Below are 16,499 nucleotides of genomic sequence, written 5' to 3' on the forward strand. Positions count from 1 at the left end.
AGTGGAATTTGTATCATCCACACAGGTGAGCAGTGTTGTCACCACTATGATGACATGAAAAGATATAAGGGGGATCTCTTGGACACCTGAGTCCAAGAAGTTTGGATGGGGATGTCCCACATGTATGTAAGTACTTTTACCTGTGTACTACTAATATCTAAACTGAATGACTGCTAAACTGATGTGTATAATGGTGTTCTTCTCCCCCAACAGCTGCAGAAGAGAGGCCGCACAACCTTGCGGCACATGTCGGGCCCTTAGCCAGATTGCACTGTGAGTGTGATGATTATGGCTGTATTACGCTAACTATTGTCAAATAAGCAAGAAAGAGTAAAGCCTTAACTACAATTAGGTATATCCAGTAAGGATTTTATTGCAATTAATGTGGACTAAGAGCCGTACTGCAATAAGGGAATACTGCCAATTGTATTGCACTAAAAAGGGAAGAATAAAGCATTAACTGTAGGAAAGTATTTACAATGAAGTTTCTAATGCAATAAGTGTGGTATTACAGCTGTATTGAAACACCTGCATAATCACAACTGTTGTGCAATAAAAACTTGAAACTATACCAGTAACTGCATGAAGGTATTTCTAATAAAGTCTGTTGTGCAATAAGTGTGGAATTAGTGCTGTTTTGCAAGAAATCAATTATGACAACTGCTCTGCAATAAAAACACGAAATAATACCAGTACCTGCATGAAGCTATATCTAATAAAGTCTGTTGAGCAATAAGTTAGATTCAGAGCTGTTTTATAAGAAACAAATTATGACAACTGTTTTCAACAACACATGAACCAATAGCAATAACACCAAGGTAAGTTTTGTACATCAGGAGTGACTTGTTTTCACCAGTGTATGCCAGCTACATGCATTCAGGCTGTGAGGTATGGTACTGCAGTGAGGTATAATAGTGTAATAGTTGCAGACTGCAAATAATAACCCATGATCAGATACTGTTTGTTGACTTCACAGATATTTCAACACACTAACAATATATTGTATATACCTGCATTCTATGTAGTAATGCATAGGTTACCTAGTATCTCTGTCATGCTTGAATTTCATGCATTTGTGTTCAACTGTCACTGTAGTCTAGTATAAAACTGTACTACTATTACCAGGTCATATTTTGGTTCCAGGTGAGCTCTAAGCAAATATCAGTCATTTAGTAATCAGCAGTGAGTCAGTAGCTCAGTTTGTTAAATGCCTTGTATGGAGTACATTTTACCACATACAGACCAGGGTTCAAATCCATTGCTATGTAGCATTAAATGCTGCAGTATCAGTCACATAATGTTTACAGATTTTCTCTCCACAGGAACTATAGGTAAATGGGTGAGGTAGCCCATATTATGAGTAAATAATTGTGTGTTTAGATGTCACAGGCCGTTACAGTCATTGCCAGGAATATGAAAATGCACCATAAAATAAAGGAAATAAGTATTATAATAATAAAATAAAATAAATAAAATGTGTAATCTTTGGTATGGCTGTATGCCTGGAGTGTCGCTTGCTGCAGTCAGTTAATACACTCAATACAGATGTCCTCTGCAGTCACTGCTATTGGGTTCTATCCCCATGCCTGCCAAGCAAGGCATGATAGTTGTTTACTCTCTGTACTGTACACATGCATGTCTTTCAAGTGTCACGCTGCCACGTGATGTAATTACTAGTGCATAATCCCTCTGTCATGGATTTATCATCGATATGATTATGTAAATAGCAAAGTATCACTACATCATCCCACAGTGCACCTTGGTAGTTATATAGGTATACCTGATGTGCATGTGTTCCGTGTAGTTTTGTACTTGCAGTTATTACTGCTTGGTCCATACTGTCCCATGTGGATAGCTTGAGAGGTATGAACATGCTACAGCAGCTATAGGGCACTTTTACATATAAAGAAAGGACAGATCTGTAGAGTAGATAGCAGTACTGTTGTCAACTATATAGCAGTTGATGGCATTAATGGACTGTATTTCTCTGTCTCCCCCCACTTATCTTCATATATTTATCATTATCATTCATTGGTTATGGTTTACTATTAACATATGTTGTTAGATTAAACTTTATTTGGGGGCATGTGTTTTATTATTGTTATGTATTAAAATGGTTGCATATTAACATATCTTGTTGAATTACCTATTCTGTTTGCTTTGCATTGTAACTATTACTGGCATGCTGTTAATATGCAGACTGTTCTGTTATTTAATGTTGTGTTTCACATAATATGCATTGAAATGTAATAGGGTTATCTCCAATGTTCTGGCATGCTGTTATTACTAACTGCGGTTTTGTTCATAACTAACCTATACATATCGCTATACCTCCATTACCACAGCATGACAGGGTAGGCCAGTTCCTGCTGATCTGCCTACCCTACCTCAGCCGGCCATGACAACATGTCCTGGCACATCTGGGACACAGGCCGATGGTGGCCCCTCTGCTGCCCCTGCACAACATTTGGATGGAACTGTCTCAGGGGATGGGGCCTGGCTTCCCCCGAGAGTGGTGGGGGAGGGGTGTTAGTCACCTAAGATCAACTACCGGTCATGGTGTGCAGGATCACTCATAGGAGCTATGAATGTCGCCAGCACCAGAATGAGGGCACACTGGAAAACCTGGTGGGGCAGGCTGGCCCTGGTGCCCAGTTTCCAGCACAGCCACCTTTGGGGTAGTAAAGGAGCAGTGTCAACTGCCCATGAGTGGGGATGTCAGTCACGCTGCTGCCATCTGGAGGCACATGCATCTCATCCCTTTCTTGTCTGTCTTGTCTGTCTGTAAATGCATCCTCTCCTACCCAACTTACCTCTCCACACTTACCTATATCCCTTCCCCAACATTCCACTCTCTCTCTTTATTAAAAAAAAAATAAAATGTGAATCTGTCTCACAAAATATATATATATTGCACCATGCACAGCTCTCCATTTTGCACATGTCCACTGGACACAGCTAACGTCATCCAATTGGCTTGTCAACACATTTATGTTGTCCTTACCCCTCTCTCTGGGGTTTGAGAGTCCAAATTCATCCACAAAATTTGTCAAAATTCACAGCTGTTGCTGTACAAGAAATTGATAGCTATGGTTCTTTCCTACACCCTTTCTGCACATCCCTACCTGCCTTTTGCTATGTTTTCCCCCACTTTCCCCATTTCACCACTGTCCTATCACTCCCTTTTTCTTTTGTTTATATTTTTTAGGGTGGGTTTGCATGGAGCTAAGTGAAGCACCGGGATGTGCCACACCCCCCAAATCTGCTTTAATGTGCTTTAATGATCTTATGTGTTTCTCAGTGTTAGGCACATGTACAAAATAATCACCTATTCCGAGCCCGGCCCCCTGTCAATAACAGCCTACTGCACTAACCCACTACACCATACAAATCTTAATTAAGCCAGGTGGTACCAGTAAAACATACTGATTGCCACTGATAGACTGAAATTAAACCTAATGGGAAAAATGGGAGTGTACCTGGGACTCTGATGCAAAAATACAGCAGCAGACAGCTAAATAAATAATACTGGCAGTCTGTGAGGCTTTGAATAGCAGGTGAATGTTCCCTTTTATCTGCAGCATCTTGAAATACACCTGCTAAGCCATTAATGGCACAGTACATATGTTCAATTGGGACCCTGCAGCAGAACAACTGGCTTTGAAAGCCATGCACATGCTGATGGATGCAGACAATGTGTGTCACAGCCTGTATGTCTGCACATATATCTGGCAAATACACTTGCTGCAGCACTGACTCAGTAGTTCAGTCTGTTAAATGCCTTGCCTACAGTACATTTTGCCACACACAGTCCTAGGTTCCAATCCAGTGTCATACAATTTTAATTCCCACAGGTTACTCCTACTGAATTATCTGCTACCCAGATTTGCAAGTCAAAGGCCTGCAGGTAGGAACACACTGCACATCTTTGTATAGCCTAACTATATGTCGCCTACTACTCTGCTACTGATACTGTTGCATAACAGATGTACCTAAAGCACATGCCTCAATTGGACTTTAAAGGGTACCCTCACCCTGGCTCTACTGTAATGATAGGGCTACCAATGCTGCCACAGTTACACATATCTCTTGCTGGCCTCCAAAGTGTTCACACTTCCCCTATGTGTCCTAGGCTGCAGCAGCAGCAGCAGCTGCAGCCTGGAGCATACATAGCTGTGTACTAAGGTAACTGCTGCAGACTGACCATACCTCCCAACCCCCTATAACAGGTGATCCAGACACAACTATACATAAAGTGGGGGGCAAAGGCCCAGAGATAAGGACATGTTTCAGATTCCTCCTACAAAGATAGTAGGTTCATAGAATAGCAGCTACTGCATTAGCATGCATATTCTGATGGGTATGAAATGTGACACATGTCTCTCTCCCCTTACTGACTACAACCCCCAATGTTGGCCAGTGAACTGCCAGATGACCATACTGTCATGAGATACTTACCAAACATATGAGGCAAAACTGTGGATATACTTCATACATTTCTACAGTGGTCAGTATTAGTGTTTACCCTCTGTGATGATGTAGTCTTCACACCTCAGAAATGTCCATCTTAAAAGCTAAGGAAGGGGTCAAGGCCTACATGAAGGCCTCATATATTGCACTCTGGTGCCATGTCATTGGCTAATGATAGGGCAATTCAGCAGTTTTGGATGCCATTAGCAATCCTGAGCCACAGATTGTTGCAGATACAATTGCCTATTAATAAGCATTACCTACAAAAGGCAAGCAATTGCTTATGGGGAACAGGTCCGTATATGGTTTTACTCACAAAGACAGTGTATGTGCAAAGCATTTGCAGAGGAATGCTTCAAAAAGAGGAATACATCACTCTACCAGGTATGTACTGGATTCACCATAAAATGGGATGCAGATGGGAGGTTGGAGGTATGGGGAATAGGTATTAGAACAGAAGGCTTGTATTAGATCTGTGATATTGACATGTCAGTGATACTCTTCTGTCCAACATCTACAAGCATGCATCTCAACTGTCCCTGCTTTGAATCACATCTCTGCTCTGTTCTTGTCAATCCCTCCTACAATAGTCGCCTGTTGTAGTATAGATAGTGTATTACATGTAAGACATATTGACACTAAGTAAGTGAGTACACTCCTGTAACATCAAATAATACACTGTAATATACCTCTTCTCAGTCTGTCAATGTCACACATAAATAGGTCTAACATTGTAAAAGTGTCCCTGAATGTCCCTGATTTACTCTGGCTAAGTCCCTGTTCCATGGCATTTGTCTCTGTCTGGTTGAGAGCTATGCCTAACATACCTCAACCCTGTACAGTAAGAAATCAGGAGAAAGCCATATTTAATGAGGGGGACAAAGGATCAAACTCAGACAAACACAGCTCAACCCAAACTCAAACTAAACTCAGCTGTCAACTGTATGGCACAGCCTAGGCCTCTGGCACCCCCACACCACACCCTGAGCATGTAATTATACCTGTGCCACATCCCTGCCATCTGTGCCATTGATGCAGTGACCTGCAAATGTGTCTGATGCACAGGGTGACTATATTATTTTACATGTGTTTGTGTAGTGCAGTAGTGTTATGAGATAACAGTTGTTGTGGGCCACAACAGGTACTATATGCTGGCATGTGTTTTGATTACACATCAGACTTTGTGTATCTTTGTTGCCCATTGGTACATTGGTGGTAGTGTTACAGAATGACAGGTGTGTCATGGACCTGTGTATGTTTGTGTCTCAGGAGTCTGAGTAATTTAACTATGGACACATGGTGGCAATACAGAGCCACAGGATGGCAAGGCAGCACAGCATAAATAAGGCATCAGTAAGGTATGCCAGTATACGTGCATGGCTCCCTAGGTGCACATGCATAGAACAGTGTGTCAGAGACAATGGGGACAGTCAGAGTCATCATCCTTTCATACCCGTTGACAAGGTCTGCTACCCCTGATATGTGTCACCTGGATATGCATGTACAAATCTAGATGGTGGTGGAAATTAATTGTGCATATGTAAATGAGGGCAATGTAAGGCCAGCAGCTAGTCACAAGGCCATAAAATCCATAACCATTGCATAGAGATAGGATGGAAGCCATGACTCTAGTGTTGCAAAATAATATGTTTATATACACAGAAGTTGGATGCTGTGAAATTAAAATCCCTACCTATCTAATAATGCAACCTACAGCTTGCAGTACTTATTGCATGTGCTGCAAAGTTTATCTGATATCAGAGTGTCAGCCAGAGCTCTTAAGGTGGATGACATCAGCAGACCTTGTAAAGGAGGCAAAGCTGAGGTCAGCAGCTAGTCACAAGGCAATAAAATGCATAACCACTGGACAGAGATAAGCCAGATGAGCATGTCTGTAAGTGCTCCAAGGGGATACATGTACATACACACACACACACACACACACACACACACACACACACACACACACACACACACACACATATATATATATATATATATATATGGGTTCACTTTATAACATCGAAATACTGAAATGTCGAATTTCAGTATCTCGAAGCTATAAAGTCGATTGTTAGAAATAGCGAATGTTCATAATCGCGAATTTCACACATCTCGAATATATGTCGAATTCACAGTTATGAAGTTGCGCTACGTAATGTCCGGGTTTGTGTTTTGGTGGTACGCGGTGCCGTGTGTGGATGTAGGTGTTATGTCAGGTAAGTGAGTGTTTTGTAAGGATTTTGAGTGGGAGTTAGAGTGTGTGTGAGGGATTGGAGAATGTGCGTGTGTGAGTGAGCTTTTGTGTTATGTTTGTGCGATCATGGAGTTAGTATATATAAGTAGGGGGGGTGTGAATTGTGCATGTGTGTTTTTTTTGTTTATGTTGTGATGTGGGTGTTGTGTTGTATGTTTAGTGTAGTGTGTGCAGTGTTTTTGGTTATGTGGTTTCGTGTTTTTTGTTTGTCGGTGTTTTGTGGATTTGGTTTTATAGTCTCGAGATACTGAAATTCGATATTTCTGCATTTCGAGGTTATAAAGTGAATCTATATATATATATATATATATATATATATATATATATATATATATATATATATATATATATACAGAAATTGGATGATGTGAGAATAGAACACCTACCTATCTACTGTTACACACTACAACTTACAGTACTTATTGCATGCAGCATGCAGTTTTTCTGTTGTTAGATTGTCAGCCAGCACTCTTAAGGTGCATGACATCAACAGGCCTTGTAAAGGAGGGACTTTAGAGACCAGCTGCCAGCCACAGGGCCATAATGTGCATATCATTGCACCGAGATAGCCCATATCAGTATGTCCATACTGCTGTGAGGGGATATATTGATACACACACATAGTTGTATTATGTGAGATTAGAACTCCAACCTATCTAGTATTACACACTACAGCTCACAGTACTTATCACACATGCCACAGGCTATGTATGTTGTATATGTTGATGAAAGCATAGTACTTGTGGATTACACAAAGTGGCCTTGAGTTAGACAGCATATGTGGCCTACAAAGTGATGCTGCTTGGTACTGTTATTATATCTATTATTCTAGGGCTGAGATACCTGATAATATCCCTGCTATGTGTGTATACTTACCTGTCTGGCCATATCTGGCTGTTTGCGGTTTGATAGCCGGACATGTGGCCAGAGACAATATGGCTTGTCCAAGGCATGCATTGCACCCATTGTACATTACACCACCTGCGTACCTGTGTCTGTCTACAGGGTGGCAGTCCACAGGCACAGGGGTCTGTGGTTGAGTGGATTAAGTACTGTTGCAACTTTTGTCTGGTTCCATTGGGCAACTGTTGTGATGTGTAAGTGATCTTAACCCCAGCATTCTGGGGTATGTGGGGACATTCATATATCCCCCCCATATCTATATAAATGTGTATAACAGGGATGTCTCCTCAAATGTTGTTGCTTGTGTACGTGATGTAAATGTGTTATGTAGATATGTGTGGGGAGTCTATGTACCAATGTACTTTATTTAGATGAATGTCCCTGTTGTTATCATATATATATATATATATATATATATATATATATATATATATATATATGTGCCACATATTGATAGAGACACTAATCAAGCATGAGGGGTATAGGGAAAAACGGATATGTACATATAGCTGTATGTATGTACAGACATATTTCCACATAGTAGGTCTTTGGGCAGAAGAGACAACAGACTTGGGCTCAGGTTTGCTAAGTGTAGGTCCATGCCCAGTGTGATTGCCAGCACTGACAAGGTGACTCCAGGCCAGAGCTACCTGTAATCCCGTCTGGGATTATGTGTGCTGCAGACCATTGGCTGCTGCACCTGTTACCACAGTACAGCAGTTCCCTGATATTGTTTAAGGCATTCTCCAGCTGCTTGCTGACCTTAATATGTGACTCATAGTTCACAACTGTACAGAGCTTCACAGACTGTCCAGAAGTTTGCCTCATATTTTTGGTCCATTTCACATAAAATTGTGGTTTTCTGGCAACTTAGTGGCAAATCAGTGAAGATTGAAGTCAATAATTAAAGACAGATATTTGAGTTTCAGACTCCATACACATGAGGAGATCCACACTAATGCAAGACCTGTTATTCTATCGACATTTTATGTTTATAGGAGCAACTATTTAAAACCTGTCCCTAGCTGTGGGCCTTGGTCCCACTTTTAGTTTTGGCTTTTTCCAGATTTCCTGCTCTAGGAGGTTGAGAGGTATGATGTGACTAAGGTACATGTTGTAACACCACACACAGAACGACAGTTTCCATACCTCTCCCTGTAAATGTTTTTGCAGAATGTTCAGCATTTCGCCCCATATGTCTACTGTGTTCCTCATACATTTGTGGTTTTCCGGTACTATACTTTAAACAGAGGTCACTGACTTGTAACTACTGACACATTTAAGTGATGGCCTTTACATCTGTTGCAGCCTGCTGTTATACTAGCCACCTACTAGGTTACTGAAAGTATGTATGATGTCTGTCTGTTGTTATGCCCTCATTCACTCTGACTTCATACAACTTTCTTGCAATAACAGATTGAGGGATTATGACAGTCTGTGGGAATATCTCCATATGAGTACCTGACATGCAAAATATGTTGGATGCTACTAGATTCAAACCTTCAGCATCATCATCCATGCTACTGTCCCTGGCCCAGTGAACCACACCAATTGCCAGACAGAGAGGTTTCATTGCTCATACTATTAACAACATACAGGAATTGTCTGGTCGGCTAGTATGTCATTGCAGACTTACTGTTACAACAGTATGAGGACACTGATGTGTTTGGGGTGGGGGATGAACAGCCTATGCTCTGCTGGCACAGACAGTCATGCAACTGTCCTGTGACCCTGCTGTTTGGCATCTCTCTGGAATAATGTCATGGTGTTTCCAGCCATGTGGCCTAGTGGATATTATGGGGCACATACTAGTGAACAGAGTACCTGTTGTCCCATGTCCTTTCAGACAGTAGCATAGCTAGAGTGAGGTGAAAAGTGCTGCAGCCCCTGGTTCAAAGCCATAGGGGGAAGTGATCATGAGATACCAATCAGTCTTCAGTGCAGTGCATTACTGGCAGTCAAAATGCAGGCATTGCAACTGCACTTGTGTCCAGAACTGAAGTGCTAAGTGTTCTATTTTAAAAGAAGAGTTTTTTTTTTGCACTTTTGCCCTCTCTGTGTGCTATAAATTGCAACAAATTGGTCTAATTGAGTTTCTTTTTTGCAGTTTCAGGGGAGCATAGGACCTTTTTTACTTTCTACTAAGCCAAGGGGGGCACTTGATAAGTGGATGGCACCAGACACCAGAATAGCTAGCTACACCTCTCCTTTTTTACATAACTAATGGCAAGTTACCCTCTATCAGCACAGTTTTACCCCCTTCCCATTATATGCTAAACAAAGATGTCATTAACATCGGCACATTAACCTTGACAAATATCAACACACTTATGTGCATGCTCAGAGATTATAAAAACTAAAGAATTATATAAACTAGCAAGCTTTTCCAAGATGCATTTAAATTGCCAGCACTTACTTTTACTTAACATTTCATAATACAGCATAAAAAATATGTTAATCCATCACAATTCAAAACTAATTATACACTGTAATGCTTTTATGTATAACTTGCTGACAACTAGTAATTAAACATGAATATATCATTCTAAAATATGTGACATCCAAACTGACCTGCACACATTATGACCAATAGGCTATCTCCTTTGTAATAAATACCAGTTCTTTGACCACTGTTAATCCCAAAATATTTTTAAATTATTCTAATACAAAATTCATACTGCTAAGTGATACCCTGTCAAAATTTAAAGACCACCTAAACCAGACGAACACACTGCCTATGAGTAATTGTCCACAGAAACATTGTATAGTCATGTCAATAAATGCACAGAGACAGCTGTACCTACCAGAAATAAGCCCAGAGCTAACACAAAACAAACAAACACCTAGGTAGAATCCCATCAAAACAGATTGTACCAAAAAAAGAAAAAAATAAATCCATAGCCAGGATTAGGAAGTGGTATGCCCAGCATTAAAAAGATACTCGCATAAATCTAAACAAATAACTAAGAGGACAAATTAAAAGCCAATTATAGGGTAAATATAGCTTCTCAGGCATAGGATGACCATTATGCTTTTTTAGTTATTTCCAAACCAAAAAAAAAGGCTCAAAACAGTGTGCATAACTGTAAATGGATCCACCTACACAGAGTCAGAAAATATAGCAAATCTGCTGGCCAGCAAATCCATCTCCAATTTTACTCTATCCTCACACCCGGTCAACCCCTAGGAATAGCATCAAAAACCCTCCAACTATCACTAGAGAGCAGGTCATAGATGCATTCTCTAAGGCCAAAAACACCACATTAATGGGAACTGATAATATCCCAGGATGCTTCCTAAATAGCCTGAAACATGACCCATCAGCACCACAGGTCACTGTTTAACCATGGCCTCCAGATAGGCTCTGTGCCAAATGAATGGAGAACTGCAACATTCATCCCTCTTCACAAGGAAAAACCATCAACAGATCCCAGGAACTACAGTCCCATAAATCTGACTAGTCTCATATGCAAAGCCATGGAAAGAATTATCATGGAAATGATTCATAAAGACATAGAAAACCATCAAACACTGCATCCAGCCCAGTTTCATTTCAAGTTCAAATCGTGCCTATTCAAACTGGTGGACTTCTTTGAGAAGGTCACCAATGCAATGAATGACAGGAAAATGGTGCATACTGTTTGCCTTTAATTTACTATGGAATGTGGCTATGGAATGTGATCTAATGCCGCACTGTCAATATAGTGGCAAATATAGGCATAAACCCTGAAATAACTTTCTGGATAGCCATCTGTTTCTCAAACAGGAACCAGGAAGTTAGGATGGGGAGACAACCCCTACAAAGAGGCCAGGCACTAGCACAGTCCATCAAGAGTTTGTGCTGGGTTCACTCCTTTTTAGTCAAGGGCCTCTGGGTGACCAAGTTTACAGATGATTGCAAACTAGTAGCAGTCATAGAATCACCCTAAGATGCTAACATCCTACAGAAAGGATGAACACAGACAGATTGCTGGTGTTAAAAGCTACAGCTTAAAACTCAGTGTCAAGCAATGCATAATAATACCCTTTGGGGATTCAGTCACCCTAGGAAATTACCTCCTCAGCAACACATCCTGAATGCTGTTATTTACTTTAAAGGAATTAGTACTGCAGAAAACCATAAAACAGACTTGTGAAGCTATTATTCAGATATCAATAATTTTATCGGAACCCATCTAACCCCATAAACTGTATAATATATCCTTCTCTTTGCTATAGTACAGGAGACTTGGCCAGCACATCAAATTTTTCCAGTAAACTCCAAGACAGCTGTACCTTAGAGAAAATGAAGTATTCTGAGAAATGCCAATCTCACACCTAATGTATTCTAGTCTGTTCATTGAGTCTCAATATTCTGAGACTCAAGCTAACAGGTCTTGGAATTTCAAATAGTTACCAAACATTTGATGTATCAGTCACAAATAGCTCTGATCTGTAGCTTTTTTCAATAATCAGAATTCTCTTAGGAAAGTCAGTTCATTGCTAGAACATGCTTTTACAAAATCCATTCACCTTCTAAAATCTAACATAGGTTCAAAGGTAGGTACTAAGTTGCCCTTGTGGACCATTGTAGGTCTAGCAAGTTTCTTTTTTGGTACTCAAATTAATCTATCCTATTTGGTGTTAGATTGTCCTTTCCCATCCCATGGTCAATATTTATTCATTTATTTAGTTATATATTAATTGGCATTTTATTATCTGGAAAGTCTGACTGGGTTGGAGTCTATTTTCAGCAGAGACCCAGGGAGAAAAAAAAGCTTCAAAGTATTACAAAACATTTAAGAACAATAATTTTAGTCTTTAAAAATAATACAAAATCAAATACAGCTTAAATAATTACACCAATTAGAATTAATATGAAAACACTGCCAATGATTTAATAGTTAGAGAAAGGTTAGCCAGTTGACAAAGAAATTAAAGGTAAGTTCGTATAATACAAACAGAAATTGAAATACAAATTGAGAAAAAAGCAGGCTTGTGGCATATTTAGAAAGAAAGCCAGGGAGATAGAAATATTGATAGACGTAAGGAAGTGAGAGAAGAAAGGAGAGTAAGGTAATGTAAGGTAAGAATAAGTACTTGTTCACATTTAGACATATAGTTTACCTCAGTGTTGAGCAAAAACAGATCCAGCCTTTGGCTAGGAAGTCTTTCAGGATGGTTTTGAAGGTATTGACCTGATGGATAGAGATAAGGAGTTCCAGGCCTTAGCAACATTATGTAAGTGCAGACAATGCCCAGCAGATTTAATAGGTTTATGAACAGACAGGATTTTTTGTCGATGGATCATAATGACTGGCTAGGAACATGGTTGCATGGAATGTTATTTACTGTTGGATAAGCAGATGGACTCTCAATAATTTTATAGGTGATACAAAGCTGTGTATAATTTAGTTGATGGGGTAGTTCTAATGAATTTAGGCTTTTGGTGCTATATAGTGGAGGGTTCTGAAAGTGGTATTGTCTATAAATTCTGGAACTTTGTTACAGTATTGTTCAAATTTTGATTTTTGTAATGCCCGAATATTGGTAAGCATGGCAGTGCTACAAAAAAGTGTGGGGAGAAGATAAGTAGTAGTAAGGGTAGCTTTAGTTTCATCAATGAAAATGTTTTTGCCTCTATAAAGCATCCCTAGTTTTTGAAGAGTTTGTCTTATGTTATTTTGTATATGCAAGTCAAATTTAAGATTATCATCCCTAGTAATTTGCTATGAGAAGTGACTTCAATTGTTGTATTATCAAGAGACAGAACTTAAAATTTAGTTTTTTTTCATAGTTGAGGGATTTGGGGAAAGAAGTAGTAGCTTGTTTTATTTGGACTGAGCATGAGTTATGAGTTACAAAGCCATGTTCCAGTGTCTGTTAAAGCATCCTGAGTAATTTTTTAGAGGTGTAACATGTCAGATTTGCAAATGAGTGTGCAGTCATCTGCATACTGTATTAGGTAGGCCTATTGTGTAAACATGTAGAGGGTGTTGTTGAGAATGTCACAGAGGAGGGAACTAAGGATAGAACCTTGTGGTATACTGTTGCTGACTGGTTGTATGGAGAGAGGGTGTTGTGCCATTTTACTGACTGATACTTATTGGATAGGTAGCTTTTGAACAACAGATTGCTGGCATGAGAGAGACCTAATGAAGACATTTGAAGTAGAAGTTTGCTGTGAAAAAATGTGTATGTGGCTTTAGACAAGTCTAGAAATAAGGAGGCTAGTTTGCTGTTATCTTTAGCTTCATTGACAGTATCTATATAGGTTAGAAGTGAATTGTTAGTATTAAGAGAGGGATGGAAGCTATGTCGTGTGGGGCATTATTATATTATATTGTATTCTATTCTATTCTATTCTATTCTGTTATATTATATTATATTATATTATATTATATTATATTATATTGGATTACCCCTAATGTGAATGACTTGGATCATACCATAGATAATTTGAGGGTTCCCTTGCATGGGATAAAGCATTTACAACCTGTCTCTGTCCACAAGTAGTACACAGGGCAATTTTAGAGTAAATTTTCTTTTTCCCATCCATAGATCCAAGTTGCTCTTGAATATGGACAGGATGAACTTTGTTTTATGTGGCTGTGGATTCTGTTTCAGTGCTGGGGTATCCTCTATGAGATATGCGTGTCCCTCCAAACCATTCTGCTGATGTTGTAGAAGAGGTTCATATCATTAGACTGAGTATTTCTGATGCCATTTAACTTGCTGATCTGCAGTAAATCCATCACCACTGGGTTAGAGGAAGCCTTATTTGCTAGACATAGGGTCAACTTTTAGCAGTCTGTAGGATATCGTATATAATGACAGAACTTTGAGTCAGTCCATGAAGGACATACTGTTCAGGCCTTGAAGCCTTTTAAAAGCAGGTATTGCATTGCGGTCAATTCTGATTGCTGTAGTGCTCTGCATCTGTGGTCTAGACTGTAGCAACTGTTTTCTATATTATAGCAAGTAGTCTGCTACAGTTTAAAAGGAAAGAAAAACTGAATGCTGTGGTGCCCCATCCAAGAAGGGTATACACTGTAGCAACTGTTTGCCACATTTGTAGCAATCAGTTTTCTTCAGTTTATAAAGATTTTTTTTTAACTAAAACATGTATGTCATATCACTGTGTGCAGGCAGAGCATAAATTGCAACAGCTGTTTGCTACATTTGTAGCAAGCAGTTTCCTACAGTTTAAAAAGATTATTTTAGCATTCTGTGCAGACATGATATAAGCTGTAACAACTGTTTACTACATTTGTAGCAAATAGTTTGCTACAGTTTAAAAGAAGCTATGTTGAAGGTGGGTTGGGGCATGATGCAGGTCTTGAATGGCTGGGGAAGGATGGAGGGGTGTGTGTCATGCATCTGGCCATCTGGTTGGTGTGCCAAGTAAAAGGAATGTCCTTTTATTTGGTCTTCAATGGAAAAGCTGGGGGGGGGGGGTTATAATCTAATCCTAAATATTAATATACAAAAACTCATTTTCTTAACAGTACCAGAATTCAGACAAATGTGGTCTGGCACTGCTGTTAGAGCATGAGGTTAGTGGTCAGGAAAACTGTTTCCTTTATTGATCACTCATTATATATCAATATATATATATAATATTTATCTATATAAAACAACAGATAATTGTTGTGAGGTGCTGCAGTTTTCCCGCCTCAGGGGGTATGATGTCTCCCACCCTTAAAGAAAAACATTAAACTGCAGAGAAAAAAATGATACTTCTTCAGCAATATATCTGCTGTCTGAGACACCATAAAACACATGAAAAAAGAACCATGAACTATTCATATTCAAGTAGAAAGCTTCAGCACCCACATTTCATATATAAGCTTTATTTGAAAAAGGAGCAACCACATGGACAAACCGGTTTCCCAAGCGAGAGTCATCAGTGTTGCCTGATAATGTTTGCCAGCAAAATGACACTAATATGCTGAAAGGCACCACTCAGTATCAAATATATATGCATGTAATAAGAATTTTTTGTTGTATGATGCAGTTAAATATTATTGTCATTGGATAAATACACAATAACAGTTATTATTTTATTTTATATTAATTTGAACTTTCATTCCTAGCTAATGCAACAGTATTTTTCAAAGTTACTGAAGACATGAATATTTAGTTGTTACCGTGTGACCTTGTATTTTTACATGAAAATTGTGACTGAATGTGAATTCCAAGATGGTACTGATGATGCTTGCTTAAGTGAAACTGGTTTGTCATTGTGTTTACTGATTTTTCAGAAAAGTTCATATCTGAAATAACTTGGGTGCTGGAGGTTTCTGCTTTTCTGCTTGTATATATGCATATATATGTGTATATATCTATATATATATATATATATATATATATATATATATATATATATATATATATATATATATATTTGATAACTTTTCTCCTCCCATCATTTCAGGCTATCCATTTCCTGATAATAACCATCATTCCTTCCCCTTACTTCCCTTTCCAGTCCCTCCCAAATACCAAATGCTACAATCATTTATTGCAGTTCCTTCATCTGGTAATATATATGTTGTGATTACTATGTCTTCTGGATTTTATTCATTATATTCTCAATATGGCAGTACACAGAATAACCGTTAAGCCTTCTACTTTGTACTCCTATTCATTAACTAATTTACCATAGTGACTTTTTCTGCTTTTCCTCAGTTTCCTTTCTTATGTATGATATCCTTTCTTTATACATCAGTTTAAAAGTGGCCCACCAGTTAGTACCCCTTTATAACTCTGATGGTTTTACATTCCTGCAAAAAAGATTTAATGTTCCCCTGCCAGGCACCTGAATTGCATCTGCTCTGTCATCTTTTAACCATTTAAGTTCTTTTCATAGATTAATCAGTTTTCTCTT

The sequence above is a fragment of the Protopterus annectens genome, chromosome 17.part0 (genome assembly GCF_019279795.1).
Source record: "Protopterus annectens isolate FY-2018-M chromosome 17.part0, PAN1.0, whole genome shotgun sequence".
Classification (NCBI taxonomy): domain Eukaryota; kingdom Metazoa; phylum Chordata; order Ceratodontiformes; family Protopteridae; genus Protopterus; species Protopterus annectens.